The 16,837-nt window shown below is 39.3% G+C and overlaps 1 long non-coding RNA gene and 1 pseudogene across 1 annotated transcript in view; one reads left to right on the forward strand and one right to left on the reverse strand.

Moving 5' to 3' along the window:
- The window catches only part of LOC144580988 (uncharacterized), a 183,504-nt gene that overhangs the window by 100,301 nt on the left and 66,366 nt on the right, over nt 1-16,837 (forward strand). The window lies entirely within an intron of this gene.
- LOC103790220 (plasmolipin pseudogene) lies at nt 624-13,893 on the reverse strand (annotated as a pseudogene).

Here is a 16,837-nt window from a genome sequence, read left to right on the forward strand (position 1 = left end):
GAGAGGCTTGGGAAAGGGAAGGAAACCTGGACAGGCTTTTCAGCATTGAGAAGTCACTTAAAACTGATTTGCGAAATGCAGAGAGGGAAGAGCATGCTGTCAACAATCATAACCTGCTTTTTACAGGATGGCTCCAGGGAGGGTTGGGTCGGAATTGTCTTAAGGAAAGAGAATGGTTTCACGACCTTGTTCAGCTCTTCTGGAACAAGGACGAAGGTGCTACATGTTGCTTGTTAGACTTATACTACGGGGCCTGGGGCTGCAGGTCTGAAGTCCTTGTTAGTGCATTTAGTGCTGGTGAGAAGGGTGGGCCCCAGCCTTGGACGCTGAAGTCCTCTGAAAACAAGGCAGAGACACAGCCTCAGATCCCACCCTCACCCTCCACTGAATAAGAGGGATGGGTAGGAGGTCTCAGCGGCTGGCCTCTTGCAAGCCCAGATGCCTGCCGGCCTGGGCCTGCTTCTTAGCGCTGTGACAGCTTGTGTCTGGTGGGCAGAAAAGAGGAACTGTAGTCCCTGCAGGGCTGACTCCGCGCAGGGCTCTCCAGCTTTGGGCTTGCGGGGGACCCTGCTCTGCGACCCAGCGGCAGCTTCAGCCCCGGGGAGAGCCGTGGCACAGTTGGTTTAGGCATAGCCGCCAGCCATGTGACTGGTAGCAGCATTGCTGCCTACTCCTTACCAGGCCTGGTAGCTGAAGAAGGCGCTCGCTCGGCGATCATCACCAAACACGCAAAGAACCAGCCGCAGGCTCGTTATAAGGCTGCGTGGCCTTCAGGGTCGTCAGGTCAACTGCCACAAAGCAGGCGATGAAGGCGGTGACGTAAAGAACAGTGGCGCTGACGTTAAAGATCATTAACACTAGTGGCTAGGGCACCACATACAACTTTTGTGCAGCCCAAACAGTTAGAGGATGAAGACGACTGTCCTCAGCCAGAGGAAGACAGCGATGAACATCACTCAGCCGTAGGCCAGATACAGGAGATACGGGTGTCCACAATCAGGGCCCACACCAGCAGCCCCAGCACCAGCTGCAGCAACAGCAGCAGCAGCACCCCTTGGCGGGAGCGCAGGAAGCCCAGGTCCTGGCTCAGCGCCCACAGCGAGGCTCCGGCGCCCTGCGCGGGACTGCTGCTCCGTGTGCTCACTTTCGACGGGAACTCGACCGTGGCGGCTCCGCTCGCCTCCCTAGGTCGCTCAGGCCACCGTCGCCGCCCTCCAGTGGTAGGTGCCGGCTCCCAAGCCGCTCTTCCCCAAGGCTCCCGATCCCGCTGCAGGAGACTATTTCTTCTTTTGAGAAATGTCTGTTTGTGTCCTTTGCCCGCTTTTTAATGGGAGTGTGTGTGTGTGTGTGTTTAAACTGTTGAGTTGTTTCAGTTCTTTGTATATTCTAGGTATTAGTCCCTTCTCAGATGAATAGTTTGCAAATATTTTCTTCCATTAACAGGTTGTCTCTTCACTGTGTTGTTTCCCTTGCTGTGCAGAAGGTTTTTAGTTTAATATAGTTACATTTGTCTGTTATTATTTTTGTCGTCTGTGCTTTTGAGGTCTTAACCATGAAATCTTTGCCTAGATTAATGTCCTAAGGTATTTTCCCTGTTTTCTTCTAGTATTTTTTAAAGTTTCAGTCTTATATTTAAGTCTTTAATCCCTCCTGAGTTGATTTTTGTATATGGTGAGAGATAGGGATTGAGTTTCATTTTTCTGCATGTAGATATCCAATTTCTCTAACACTATTTAGTGAAGAGGGTGTCCTTTACCCATTGTAGGTTCTTGGTTCCTTTACCAGAAGTTTTAATTTTTATATCTTGAGATACTTGAAAGCCTCCATGTTTTGGTTCAAATACTTTAAACTTGACACAATTCTCCGTATTCTGTCCTTTTTAACACAATTCTTACAAATTTTAAAATATCTGGATAAATTTCTCATAACCTGTCTGACTGCTTGCCCATAATTTTAAGGCCATTAACATGTTTGGACATTTAAGAAAACTTTAAGATTCATGATACTTTTAATTTGTTATGTACATAGAAATTAATTAAATGCTTGGAAGGTTTTATTTGTTAGTCAGATATTTAAGGGGCTTAAAAAGTACATTGATAGTGCATGCCTGCAATCCCAGCTATTAAGAAGGCTAAGGTAGGAAGATTGCTCAAGTCTGGGAGTTTGAGACCAGCCTGGGCAACATAGCAAAATCTCATCTCAGAAAAATAAACTAAAAAAAGTAAATTAAATTATTTAATCCCTTTATGGGCAGTTGAAAATGCAGAAGGTACTTAGTTAAATAGGACCAAATATCAGTCAAGAATATTTGTGTGATTCTTAAACTTTACTAGATTTATAAATAGAATAATAAAATTTGTAGGTTGAACTTAAAAGCTTAGAATAAACTAGACTTGGAATTTGTATCTGTAATAAATAAATCACTTATATAAACCCCCTCACCTGAGAGCAAAACATTTTCTGCAAACAAACAAAAAAAACTCATAGCTCAAAAAAAACAAAGAAGAGCAAGTTCCACACCACACATAGTAGATAACTTTGAACCTGCTCTGAGTTGGGAAATTAGATTAAGAGTTTGAGAATACTGTGTAGAATAAGGGTAATGGACTCTGATCAGGGTTTGAGAAAGTCCTCAACACAGAAAGAACATGAAATTTAGCCCATATAAAAGGTGTGGTACATTTAGACCAGAATAATTGTCATGAATATTTGTTAAAAATAGGATCCTGGGTCTGTGATTCTGATTCCATGGATGGGAGGTGGGGATCTAGAGTGTTTAATACAGTGGTTCTCAAAGGGTAGTTCATGGACCAGCAGCATCAGCATCACCTGGCAACTTATTAGAAATGCAAATTATTGGAATCTCCTAATTCCCACTGTATAAGATTCTCTAAGAATCTGTTGGAACAAGCCCTCTAGTTGACTTTGATGCTCACTACAATTTGAGAATCACCACTTTAACAGATGATTCAGTTGAGTCTTATGATTGTCACACTACTGCAAATGACAGAAAATTCAGGGCTCAAGCACCTTATTGAAATGGTTGGTTGAAGTTCACTGACTGTAGCAGTTTATTGCTAAAGGCATCTGAGCGTGAGTCTTTAATGGAGGAATCTACAAAAACAGTAAACGGTTGAAAATAATTGAGCCCATGGCATGGAATAAGAATTACATATAGTTTACTTTACAGTTAACTTACACATATCAAATTTAAATGATATTCAGCAGAGTTCTGAAATTAATCTCTCTCTCTCTCTCTCTCTCTCTCTCTCTCTATATATATATATATATATATATATATATATATATATATATATTTTTTTTTTTTTTTTTAACAGTGGTCTTTCTTGGCCAGATATGTCTGAAAACCTTGCTTCTGTTCAGATTTGGTCCAAATCTTTCTATTTAGGATTTGTTGATCCCCTTTTTTGCATTCTTCGTGGTCCTTACCCAGCACTGAGCTGCTATTTCTAAATCTGCAGTTAAGGCTCCCAGCTCTGACTTATATTAAGATATTTCTTCTAATGTTCTTTGCCAGTTTGAGTCAGCTATTGTTTAGGAATGGCTTCTCTGTTTGCCTGGCTTAGTGGCTGTCTCCCTCTCTGAGGAGTCTCTGTCTACTGCTTCTCAATGCTGCCAATACTTCCTGGCTTCATGTCCTCTCAACACCTTCATTTTTCAGTTTTCAGATTGAATATGAAGTAGAAGAAGGTCATCCATTGGCTAGACCATGGCATTTCCTATTATCACAATGGATGAGACTGTCTGCTTAATTTTTTAATGATATTTTGTGAATTAATGCAAGTGTGTGGTTGTGACACATTGATTACTTAGGAGCCTTTGAAAATTTCTTTCTGGTTGTGTTACATATATTTAAAATAACCATGTATGTGAGTGCATCCGTTGTACATACTTGCAAAGTATGATGTTTTGAAGTGCAATGAGATGCTGGAGATAAATCTGGGAAATGCCACTGTTATCTGACAATTCATAATTGTGCAAAGGATGAGGAAGTCACAAGTAATTGTACTGGAATAAGTAACAGTTTTTGGACCATTGCCATTTACTTCCCACATGGGCTCATTGAACAGGAAGATTGTATTCCCAAGGGCAGGCCTGCCCTTAATATTTGCAGAGCTTGAGGCAAGATCAGTAGAACCCCAGTCCCCAAGCCATGCAGCCCCTAATCTCCTTTTCTTTCCACCTCTGGCTCTGTCCTGAACCACTAGGAACCTTTGATGGCTATTCTAGACCATGTGACTAAATTCCATCACTCCTATCACCCCACCCACCAGCCACCCTGTAGCACAGTTTGCTCTCAGAATAATAGACCCAAAGGACAGAAGTGCATAGGTACTGGAAGTGGCTTGGGAACGCTGGGCAGGGAAATTCAGGGTCCTGAGATCCAGAGCTTGACCTCGAAGGGGAGATGTGGGCTTTGAGTGGATATGGCCCCCTTGGTCCTGTGGTTTTTTTACCTCATGTGAAGGGCCTTCTAAACTTTAGAGGGGCCTAGGTGAGGACCCTAGTTGCCCAGGTCTAAGGTTAATAGTGGTTATGGAATCCAAAGATAGAGAAGATCAATTTTTTTCAGCAATGGCGTGTCATCATTGTGGGAGCTACACCAGACCCCTTACCTCTTCATCTTGTGTTAATATGTCTAATTTTTACCAGTAGCCACAGTCAGTTAATGTGGAATCCCAAATCATTATGCTTCCATTTCTCATATCTTATATTACCTACACCCACCCCTTGGAATCTCCTATAGCAATTCAATTTGGCTATTATTTATGCTTTTCAATTTTTAGTCAGTCTTTGGAGTTAGAATGTCTCAAAATTCTTTGAGATTTTGAAACGTTTCATGGGGGAAAAATGAGTTTAGTGGTTAAATAAGTTCAGGGAATTATGCATGTGTCATCTCCCTGGCCTGGTGACTTAAAATACAGCTTAACATATTAAAGGCTCTGAGAATTTGTGCAGTAAAGAAATCTGTTTCACTTTACTTAACTCACTGATTCCTACATGTATTTGAAAATAGATTCCCATACCTTTTATGCCAAAGAAATAAATATTGATAGTGTTGATAGTTTCTGTCTTAAAAAATTAAACTAAGGCTTTCATTCATTCATTCATTTGACACTTATTTATTATCCCAATGACTGGACTGGTGATACAAAGGTAAACAAAACAAATAATTTTACCAATGTCTTCAAATGTTTATTCCATTTATGTTTGGGAAAAGCTTAGTTTCGTTTAGAAATCTTAGTTTAGTTATAACTGAGGTCAGCTGCTATTTAGATGGCTGGAGAAATGCTTGCCTGTCAGAGAATGCCCATCGCTGATTATATTTTCCAATGTGCTCTGTATGTGAAATATACCTTTGAATTAGAAAATCAGAAATTCCTTTTACCTTGGGTCTGAAGTGGGCCATCCCAAATCTAGGGTACCTTGGGGCTGATGTAATCCATTACTCCCTCCCAGGGTGTGTTGGGGGTGCTAATGTGGCCCAAGGATATTTAGGGGCTATTGTGATTTGTCCCAACTTCCCAAGGTGCCTTAGGGCTGCTGTGGCCTATCATTACTTCCCAGGTTACTTTGTAGCCTGTCGTTTATCTTCCAGGGCCTGTACAATCTAAGGACTGCTGAAGCATTAGAGTTGCTGCTACTTGGAACCATCGCTTTTGTTTTAGAGCACAAGCTCTTCTGGGAGGGTTCAGAGCTCACTGTAGATTTCACATTCTAGTTGTATCTCACCACTTGTTTGCTGCAATCAGGAACCTGTGATGTAAGTTGGCATGAAATAAGAGTTGCTTGCCTCTGTAGGGGTGGTTTCAGGTATAGCCATTTTAAAAAGCTGACAGAGGACTGAGTGGACTCTTGGCATCTCTTCTGTTACAATGACTAGCAGATGCTATTGGTACGCCATCTGTATTTTCTCCACACTCATTTCTACCTGCTAAAGGCTGTTACAGGGAACACCTGTGACTCTGCCAGAGGATTTTCTTACCCCTTTCACTAACAGGGTATACTCACCCCTTAACACACAGTAAGCATAAAATGTCAGAGAGGTAATGCTTCTGGAAGCAGCCTTCAACCAATGACAGTGAGCTCTCACTCTTAAAATAACTATAAAATATGCTCTTTTATTTATTTACTTATCTATTTTTATTGGATATTGATGAATTATAAGTATACATATTTATGGGGTACAGTGATGCTGTGATATATGTACATGATGTGGATTGATTGAATCAAGCTAAGTAAAACATTAATTACCCGACATATTTATTTCTCCTGCCAAAACATTGTCCCCTTTGACCTTTGCCCCCATGCCCCAGCCTATGGAAATTACAATTCCCCTCTCTTCTTCTATGTGTTCAATTTTTTTTAGCTTCCATGTGAGTGAGGATATGCAATATTTGTTTTTCTGTGACTGGGTTATTTAACTTAGCATAAGGTGCTCCAGGTTCGTCCATGCATCACAAATGACCTAATTTCCCTCTTTTTAAGGCTGAATAGTATTCCATGGTCTATATATGTCACATTTTAAAAATTCATTCATCAGTTGATGAACACTTCAGTTGATTTCACGACTTGGCTATTGTGAATAATGTTGTAATAAACATGGGAGTGCAGCTATCTCTCTAACATACTGATTTCAAATCCCTTGCATATGTACCTAGAAGTGAGATTGCTGGTTCACATGGTAACTCCATTTTCAGTTTTTTGAGGAAACTCATACTGTTTTCTGTCATGGCTGTATTAATATACATTCCCACTAACAGTGTACTAGAAGCCCCTTTTCTCCACAATCTTGCCAACAGTTGTCATCTTTTGTCTTTTTAATAGTAACCATTCAGAAAATTGTGAGATCATATTTCATTGTGAATTTAATTTGCATTTCCCTAATGCCTAGTGATATTGAGCTTTTTTTTTCATATACCTGTTGGCCATTTGTATGCCTTCTTTGAGAAATTTCTATTTGGACCCTTTGCCCATTTTTTAAGCAGGTCATTTTCTTGCTATTGAGTTTTTGAGTTTTTAAAAATATACTTTGGATATTAATGTCTTATCAGATAAATGGCTTGCAAATATATTTTCTCATTTCATAGGTTGTTTTCTCAGTCTGTTAACTATTACTTTTGCTGTTCAGAAGCTTTTCGGTTTGATGTAATCCCATTTGTCTATTTTTGTTTTGTTGCTTGTGCTTTGGGGGTCAAATCCAAAAAAATCACTGTCCAGACCAATATCATACAGTTTCCCTCCCCTGCTTTCTCTTAGTAGTTTTATAATTTCAGGTCTATGTTTAAGTCTTTAATCCATTTTTAGTTGAATTTTGTGTATAGTGTGAGATAAGAGTCCAATTTCATTCTTTTGCATACAGATAGCCAATTTTTCCAATACTCTTAGTTGAAGAGACTGTCTATCTCCTATTGTGTATTTTTGGAATTTTTGTTGAAAACTCAATTCACTGTAAATGCCTGGGTTCGCCTTTGGGCTTTTTATTCTGTTCCTTCCCTTGATTAGTGGGTATACTTTTATGCCACCACCATGCTGTTTTAATTACCATAGCTTTGTAATATACTTAGAAGTCATGCAGTGTGATGCCTCTAGCTTTTTCCTGTGTAAGATTAGCTTTACTATTTGTGTTTTTTGTGGTACTATATGAATTTTAGAATTGTTTTTCTATGTTTGTGAAAAATTACATTGGAATTTTAATAGATTGCATTGACTCTGTAGATAGCTTTGTGTAGTATGGAAGTTTTAACGATATTAATTATTTCAATTCATGAGCATAGAATATCTTTTCATTTATTTATGTCTTCCTCCATTTCAATTTAGTAATTTTCAATTTACAGATCTTTCACTTCTTTGTTTAAATTTATTCCTAAATATTTTATATTTCTATAGCAAGTTTAAATGGGATTACTTTCTTAATTTCTTTTTCAGCTAGTTTGCTGTTGGAGTATAGAAATGCTACTGACTATTTCCTACAACTTTACTGTATTTGTTTATTAGTTCTAACAGTTTTTTTAATAGTCTTTAGGACTTTCTGTACATGAGATCATGTCATTAGCAATCAGCAACAATTTCACTTCTTCATTTCTTATTTGTTTGCCTTTTATTTATTTTACTTGCCTAATTGCTCTGGCAAGAACTTCCAGTACTATGTCAAATAGAAGTGATGTGAATGCACATTTTTGTTCTTGATCTTAGAGGAAAAGCTTTCAACTTTTCATTATTGAGTATAATGTTAGCTATTTGATTGTCATGTTAGCTTTTATTATGTTGAGGAATATTCCTTCTATACTTAATCTGTTGAGAGTTGTTATTATGAAAGAATGTTGAATTTTGCCAAATGCTTTTTTTTTCATTTAGTAAGATCATATGGTTTTGTTCTTTATTCTGTTAATATATCACATTTATTTATTTGGTATGTTGAAACATGATTGCACCCCTGAAATAAATCCCATTTGATTATATTGAATAGTTTTTTTTTTTTATGTTCCATGGATTTTGTTTGCTAGTATTTTTGAGGATTTTTACATCAATGTTAATCAGGGATATTGACCTGTAATTTTCTTCTCTTGTAATGTCTTTGTCTGAATTTGGCCTCGTATAAAAGAGTTTTGAAGTATTCTCTCCTCTGGTATTTTCTGGAAGAGTTTGAAAATGATTGGTATTAGTTTTCCTAAATGTTTGGTGGAATTCAGCAGTGAAGTTATGAGGTCCTGGGCTTTTCTTTGATAGGAGGCATTTGATTACTGATTCAATCCTTTACTTATGTTGGTCTCTTCATATTTTTAATATCTGTATAATTCAGTCTTGGCAAGTTGCATGTATCTAGGAATTTATCCATTAATTATATATTATCCAATTTGTTGACATATAAGTATTCATAGTAATCTCTTATGAGCATTATATTTTTGTGGTATCTGTTGTAATTTCCCTTCTTTTACTTATTTTATTGTGTCTTCTCTCTTTTTTTCTTAGTCAAGCTAAAGGTTTGTCAAATTTATCTTTTCAAAAAATCAACTCAGTTTCATTGATATTCTCTACTGTTTTTCTAGCCTCTATTTTGTTTATTTCTACTCTGATCTTGGTTATTTCCTTCCTTCTGCTAACTTTGGGCTTAGTTTTATGTTCTTTTTAGTTTCTTGAGGCATAATATTATGTTGTTAGGCATTTATTGCTATAAATTTTCCTCTTAGAACTGTTTTTGATGCATTCCACAAGTTTTTGTATGTTGTGTTTCCATTACTGTTTTTGTCTCAAGATATTTTTTTGGTTTCCCTTTCTTAATTTTAATTTTTATTTGTAAACTTTTATTTTAGGTTCAGGGATACATGTAAAGGCTTGTTATATAGGTAAATCACATGTCATGGGGCTTTAGTATAAGATAGTACCAATATATATAGCTTTGTAATATACTTAGATATAAGTATATTACAGGTAATAAGATAGTACCCAATAGGTAGTTTTCAAACCTCATCCTCCTCCGGTTTTCTACCCTCAAGTAGGCCCTGGTGTCTGTTGTTCCCTTTTTAGTGTCCATATGTATTCAATGTTTAGTTCCCACATATAAGTGAGAGCATGTGGTGTTTGGTTTTCTGTTCCAGTGTTAGTTCCTGGAACTAATTTGTAAGAACTAATTTCTAAGGGGCTTTGCTCCTTAGAAATTTCTTCTGCCAATACAATAGGTCATGACTCTCAAGTTCAAACATCCACAGATTCCCTAGAAAATGAACAGAATGCAGCTAAGCTCTTTGCTAAGGCATAACATGCATGATCGTTGCTCCATTTCCCAGTAAGTTCCTCATTTCCCTCTGAGACCTTAGCAGCCTGGACTTCACTATCCATATCACTATTGGCATTTTGGTCGCAACCATTTAGTCTCTAAGATGTTCCAATCACTCCTTCATCTTCCTGTCTTCTGAGTCCTCCAAACTCTTCCAATCTCTGTCTGCTATCCAGTTACAAAGCAGCTCCCACATTTTTAGGTATCTTTACAGTAATACTCCACTCTTTATCAATTTTCTGCATTAGTCTATTCTTGCATTGCTATAAAGAAATACCTAAGCAGGCATAATTCATAAAGAAAAGAGGTTTAATTGGCTTATAGTTCTGTAAGCTTTACAGGATGCATTGTGACAACATCTGCTTGGCTTTGAAGAGAAAGAGCTGTAAGGAGAATTCAAGAGGAGGAAATTATTGGATAGAATGAGTTCTAAATTTCTCTTCAAAGAATCAGTATCTCATTGTATTCAGTTATTTGTCCTCCATTTTAAAGTTTAACTTCCTCGTAGTTCCAGTAAACAACATTCTCCACTGGTTCACATCTGTTCCCCTGGTCCTCGGCTCTGTCCTGACTCATCCTGGTCACCTGCTTCAGTTACCTGCTCCAGTCACCTGCTTCAGTCACCTGCTTTGACCTAGGTCACCCCTGGCTACCTGTTCTGACCTGCCTGTAACCATCCTTCCCACCAAATTCCCCACCTTGTCACCCCAGCTTGGACCCCTGCTCTCTTTAAAATAGCCAATTGGGATTAGTCTAGCTTGTGCAGTCTAACCCTAGCCAATCGGAGCCAATAGGGGAATGACACAGTAGTAGAGGCGACCCCCCCATCAAGAATAAGTATCCATTTTCCTCCCTTGTCCAAATGTGTGGTCACCATTGCTCCATCTGTGAGTAACACCCTTCTATAGAAGTAAACTGCCTTGATGAGAGGATTTATCTTTTGAGTGCTATTTCTTTTGCAGCATCAAAATTTTACTTATAACACTATCCATATCACTACTGGCATTTTGGTCACAATCATTTAGTCTCTAAGAAGTTCCAGGCTGGGCGCAGTGGCTCAAGCCTGTAATCCCAGCACTTTGGGAGGCCAAGGTGGGTGGATCATGAGGTCAAGAGATCGAGACCATCCTGGTCAACATGGTGAAACCCCATCTCTACTAAAAATACAAAAAATTAGCTGGGCATGGTGGCACGTGCCTGTAATCCCAGGTACTCAGGAGGCTGAGGCAGGAGAATTGCCTGAACCCAGGAGGTGGAGGTTGCAGTGAGCCGAGATCGCGCCATTGCACTTCAGCCTGGGTAACAAGAGCAAAACTCCATCTCAAAAAAAAAAAAAAAAGCTCCAATCACTCCCTCATCTTCCTGTGTTCTTCTGAGTCCTCCAAACACTTCCAACTTTTGTCTGCTACCCACATTTTTAGGTATCTTTATAGTAATACTCCACTCTTTATCAGTTTTCTGCATTAGTCTGTTCTTGTGTTGCTATAAAGAAATACCCAAGCCTGCGTAATTTATAAAGAAAAGAGGTTTAATTGACTTATAGTTTTGCAGGCTTTGCAGTATGCATTGCAACATCTGCTTGGCTTCTGGGGAAGCCTCAGGAAGCTCACAGTCATGGCAGAATGCATTGGGGGAGCAAGCATGTCACATGGTGAAAGCAGGAGTGAGCAAGAGTCAGGGGGAGGTACCACACACACTTTTCAGTCACAAGCAGATCTCATGTGAACTCAGAGTTCACTTATCACCAAAGGGGTGACTGAAGCCATTTATGAGGGATCTGCCCCCATGATCCAAACAACTCCCAGCAGACCCCACCTCCAAGATGGTGGATTATATTTCAACATGAGATTTGGGCAGGTACCAATATACAACTATATCACTGTCCTGCAGTGTTTCTCTTAAGAAATATGTGGATAGTTATATTGGAACTCCCTTGTAGATAATGTATTTCTTATTTATTAATGCTTTCAGAATTTTTTATTTGTCTTTAATTGTTGATAGTTTGGTTATTTTGTGCATTGGTGAACTCTGGGTTGAATTTGTTGGCAACCTCTCTGCTACCTGTGCCTGGATTTTGGCATCTTTTCTAAGATTTGGGAGGTTTTCAGTCATTCATTCATTTTTTTTTTCTTTAAATATGCTTCTGATCCCTTTGCTCTCTCTTTTCCTTCTGGAATTACTGTTATATGGTAATTATGTCTCTTGATAGTATCCCATAGTTCTCATAGGTTTTCTTCATTCTTTTTAGTTTGCTTTTTGTTTTTGCTCCTTTGGTTGGACAATTTCAGATGTTTGAAGTTAGGCAATGAGATGCCTCTGGCTTTGTTGTTTTTGCTTGGGATTGCTTTGGCCATTTGGGTTCTTTTTAGGTTCCAAATAAATTTCATAATAGATTTTTCTAATTATATGAAAAATGATATTGGTATTTTGATAGGAATAGTATTGAACCTGTAAATTGTGTTGGGCAGTATGGCCATTTCAACTGTATATTTTCTTCCAATCCATGAGCATGGAATATTTTTCCATTTATTTGTATCATATCCAATTTTTCTCAGCAGTGTTTTGTAGTTCTCCTTATACAGATCTTCTACCTCCTGGGTTAAATTCTTATGTATTTAAATTTTTTGTGTCTACTATACATGAGATTGTATTCTTGATTTGGTTTCAGCTAGATATTACTGGTGTGTAAAAATGCTACCAATTTTTGTACATTGATTTTGTATCCTGAAACTTTACTGAATTTATCAGTTCCAGGAGCCTTTTGCAGAGTCATTAGGGTTTTCTATGTATAGAGTCATCTTCAAGCTCATTTATACTTTCTTCTGTTTGAATAGGCCTACTGTTAAAGCTTTTTATTGCATTTCTGTTTCAGTCATTGTATTTTTAATCTCTAGGAGTTTTACTTGTATTATTTCTTTTTCTTTGTTACTCTTTTCATTTTGTACATGCACTGTTTTCCAGACTGCATTTAATTTTTTACTTCACATGTTCTTGTAGCTCACTAAATGTCTTCAAGATGATTATTCTGAATTCTTTGTCATTTTATAGACTTCCATTTTTAAGGGTTCACTGTTGAAGCTTTGTTAGTTTCTTTTAGAGGTGTCATGATTTCCTGATTCTTTATAAACGTTGTGTCCTTGCATTTGTGTCTGTGCATCTGGGGAGACAGTCACCTCTTTGGGCTTTTACAGGTGTTCTTTGTCAGGGATAAACCTTCACTATTTAGCCTGGCCTATGATTCTTTGTGGGCGAACTCATAATGACCCTGGGCAGGAAAAGCTTGATTTTGGAGTCTTTAGATAGCTGGGCTGCTGCCTTAGCTCTGATTTAGGATGGGGCTGCTGACTCAACTCCACTTCAGGTAAGATCACTGCCTGAGCTCTTCAATCAGGCAGAGCTGCTGGCAGGTTACTTTAATTGCCCTTTATTGGGCTTGACTACAAGGTGTATTCCATGGCTGGCTAGCACCACTGTTTGAGGTTTGTATTTGGACAGAGTTGTAGGCTGAGCCCTCAGGTTAGGCAGAGTCACTGCTTGGGATGGATGGGACCAGCTGCTATGCTAAGTAGAAATGCACTATTGAGGTTTGCCTCCTTGGCTAGATGGGGCCTTGGGGCAGTCTTTGAGGATGGACCAAGAACTGTTAAAACCCCTAGGTGTGGCAGAAGTAGCCTCTACACTTTGCCAAAATGCACTGTGGTGGGCATCTTTCTCCCTGGGCAGCGCCTAGGCAGGGTGAGTTTGAGACTGAGTTGAGTGCTGGTTAGACCCCTGGTTATGGTAGAACTAGCCACTGCTCTTTGCCAAAATTCACTGTGGCAGTCCATCACACCTTTCCAGGACAAGATCTTCAAATGGACTTTGAGTCCATGCCAAGCACTATTTAAACTCCTATGTGTGGCAGAACTAGCCCCTGCTTTTTGCCAAATTCTGTGGTCCCTGGATGGGGCCTTGGGGTAGTGTCTAAGGCTGGGCCTGGAGGCTGGCTGTTTACAGATTTCAGCCAGGCAGAACGCCCCACCAATTCTAGTAATAGCCAGCTCAGCTTTGCAGATGAGCTGTGCTGTTGGCTGCTGTTGCTGATCAGGTGTCATTACTGGCAATTACAAAGAATTAACACAAATATCTGTATACTGGTCACTGTGAGCTCTGTGTTCTTGCTTTGCTTCTACCTGATCCTAGGCAGTCTAGTCATGCCAATACCTCAATACCTCTTGTGTTCCCTATGAAGGAGACTGAAGGGGGCTTATTGGGAAGCATCCCGAAATGCTATGGAAGCTGGATGTTCACCTCTGGTTCTCTTTCCCCACTGTAGAAACTGAATCCTGAGGAATTCTCTCTTTGTGCCACTGTGCCAACTTGGGAGAGCGGGAGGAAGAGGGGTGACACAATCAGTGAGATTATTTCTTTCTTTCTTCCTTTTTTGAGATGGAGTTTCACTCTTGTTGCCTAGGATGGAGTGCAAATGGCACGGCCTTGGCTCACCTCAACCTACGCTTCCGAGGTTCAAGCAATTCTCCTGCCTCAGCCTCCAAGGAACTACATATAAAAGGTCAGGACAGATCACTGCTACTATCAAGCCTAGACTTCTGGCCATCCTTTGCTATCCCAAATGGACCTCAGGGCCTCATGCCACACATTGTGTGTGTGTGTGTGTGTGTGTGTGTGTGTGTGTGTAGCGCACATGGGTGTATGCACACGTGCGCACATGGTCTTGAGTGTGCATCTCCTAAATTTCTCCATTGTGAAACATACATTCCTCTTTCTCCTTATCCCATATACCCACATGTTCCTAGAGTTCCCAAGAGCTGTAACTAGCCCAGGCAAATTTTTCCAAGCCAATACCAGGTGGCTCTCTCTAAGAGATTAGCTGAGAGTGAAACCAATTGCAGGAAACTGTCATGATAAAGCAAGCTCTTCACAGCCCTCAGACCTTGAGGAGATAATGGCGGAGACTGGGAACAGAGCAGAACCCCAAGTTCTCTATGTGAAGTCACTCTAAATCTATTTGATTATAAGATCTTTTTTTTCTTTTTTCTTTTTTTCAAAACGGAGTCTTACTTTGTCACCAGGCTTGAGTGCAATGGCTTGATCTTGTCTCACTGCAACCTCTGCCTCCCGGGCTGAAGCAATTCTCCTATCTCAGCCTCCTGAGTAGCTGGGATTACGGGTGTGTGTCACCACACCTGGCTTATTTTTGTGTGTGTGTGTCTGTGTGTGTTTTAGTAGAGATAGAGTTTCACCATGTTGGCCATGCTGGTCTCAAACTCCTGACCTCAAGAGATCCACCTGCCTTGGCCTCCCAAAATGCTAGGATTACAGGTGTGATCCACCATGCCAGGAAATTTCTTTAAGTTTAAGAAAAAATATATTCAGACCCTACTAGTAGTAGAGAATACAAATCCAGAAAGAAAAATATATACTGACATTAGGAGTCGTAAAAGAAAAACACATGATCTAAATTTCCATCTGCCTTTTTTCTTATAACTTGAATCTGGCTAAATTCACGGTACATTATTGTTAGTAAGCAAAATATATTTTTAATTGTTGCATGTCCTATATATATCATTAAGAATGAGAAAGCTGAAAGTAGCCGTAAGGAAAGAGAAAAAGATACTGTGTTTCAGTGTGATAGGTGGTTTAAGATGGCCCTCAAATACTCCTATCTCTTAATATGTATGACCTTGAGTAACATGCTTCTAGTCAATAGACTGTCTCAATTTTGAGGAGATGTAATTTTGTCATTAGATTATAAGAGATTGTAGCCTTTGTCTTGCTATCAGACTTTCTCCTTTGCTAGCTTTGTGAGGCAACGTGTTTTTTTCAGGAGACACATGTCTGAGGTGGACCTCTGGCTAATAGCCAGCAGTTAACTGAGATCCTCAGTCCAACAATCCAAAAAGAACTGAATCCTGGTTGGGTGCAGTGGCTCATGCTTGTAATTCCAGCATTATAGGAGGCTGAGGCAGGAGGATCACTTGAGGCCAGGAGTTCCAGACCAGCCTGTACAACATAACAAGACCTTGTATCTCTAAACAGTTTTAAAAATTAGCCAGGCATAGTGGTGCATGCCTGTAGTCCAAGTTACTCAGAAGCTGGGGTGGCAGGATCACTTGAACTCTGAGGTTGAGGCTGCAGTGAACTGTAGTCAAGCCACTGCACCCTACCCTTGGCAACAGAGTGAGACCCTATCTAAAAATTAAAAAAAATAATAATAAAAAAACAGAATCCTGAATCCCATCTGCAATCATGTAGTGAGCTTATAAGTGGATCTTACACTGATTGAGTTTTTAGATGAGACTCAGTTCTGGCTGACACCTTGCTTGAAGCCTTGAAGGATACCCTGAAGCAAAAGACACAGTTAAGCTGTGCTTAGATTCCTGGCCCACAGAAAATATGAGACAATAAATGTGTGCAATTAATAAGTATTTCTACTTTCCTATTCACTCTTTTTAGAGCAAATATTTGGGATTTAGAAGGAAAATTTATACTTTAACAGGGTCACTGTCAACTTGAATACTGAATCAAGTTGACCTTGGTGGTGATGCATTATGCTTATATTTCAGATTTGAGCTCCCACTGTTGTTAAAAGGAAAGGAAAATACTTTCTCTTTGAAAGTCTACCCAACCAAAATTCTTTATGTAAATGGCTTCTCATAGATTAGTTTCTGAGTACATTTTCTACCAATGATCTTAAGTCATCCCTAAGCATATGCAAATCTCTTAGCAACAGAAGATGATTCCAAATGAGAAAGCATTTTGAGCCAACTCCCATGTAAGCATCTGAGCCAACAAAGATGGGGTTTTAAACTTTATTTTTAAAAATATTTAAAATAAAATCATCCTGGGAGAATGGAGCAGTATGTATAAATCTATGAACTGTTTGAATAAGTTCAGTTGTTTCAAGGTTACTTCTTCTGTGTCTAGTATAAATATATTTCAAAAATACATACAGTAAAATGTGAGAAACAGTTTCCGTGGGATCAACATGTCTGCTGCCAGAGAAGTCACATTTCTTGTAAAACAATGCTACATAAT

The sequence above is a fragment of the Callithrix jacchus genome, chromosome X, assembly GCF_049354715.1.
Source record: "Callithrix jacchus isolate 240 chromosome X, calJac240_pri, whole genome shotgun sequence".
Taxonomy (NCBI): Eukaryota; Metazoa; Chordata; class Mammalia; order Primates; family Cebidae; genus Callithrix; species Callithrix jacchus.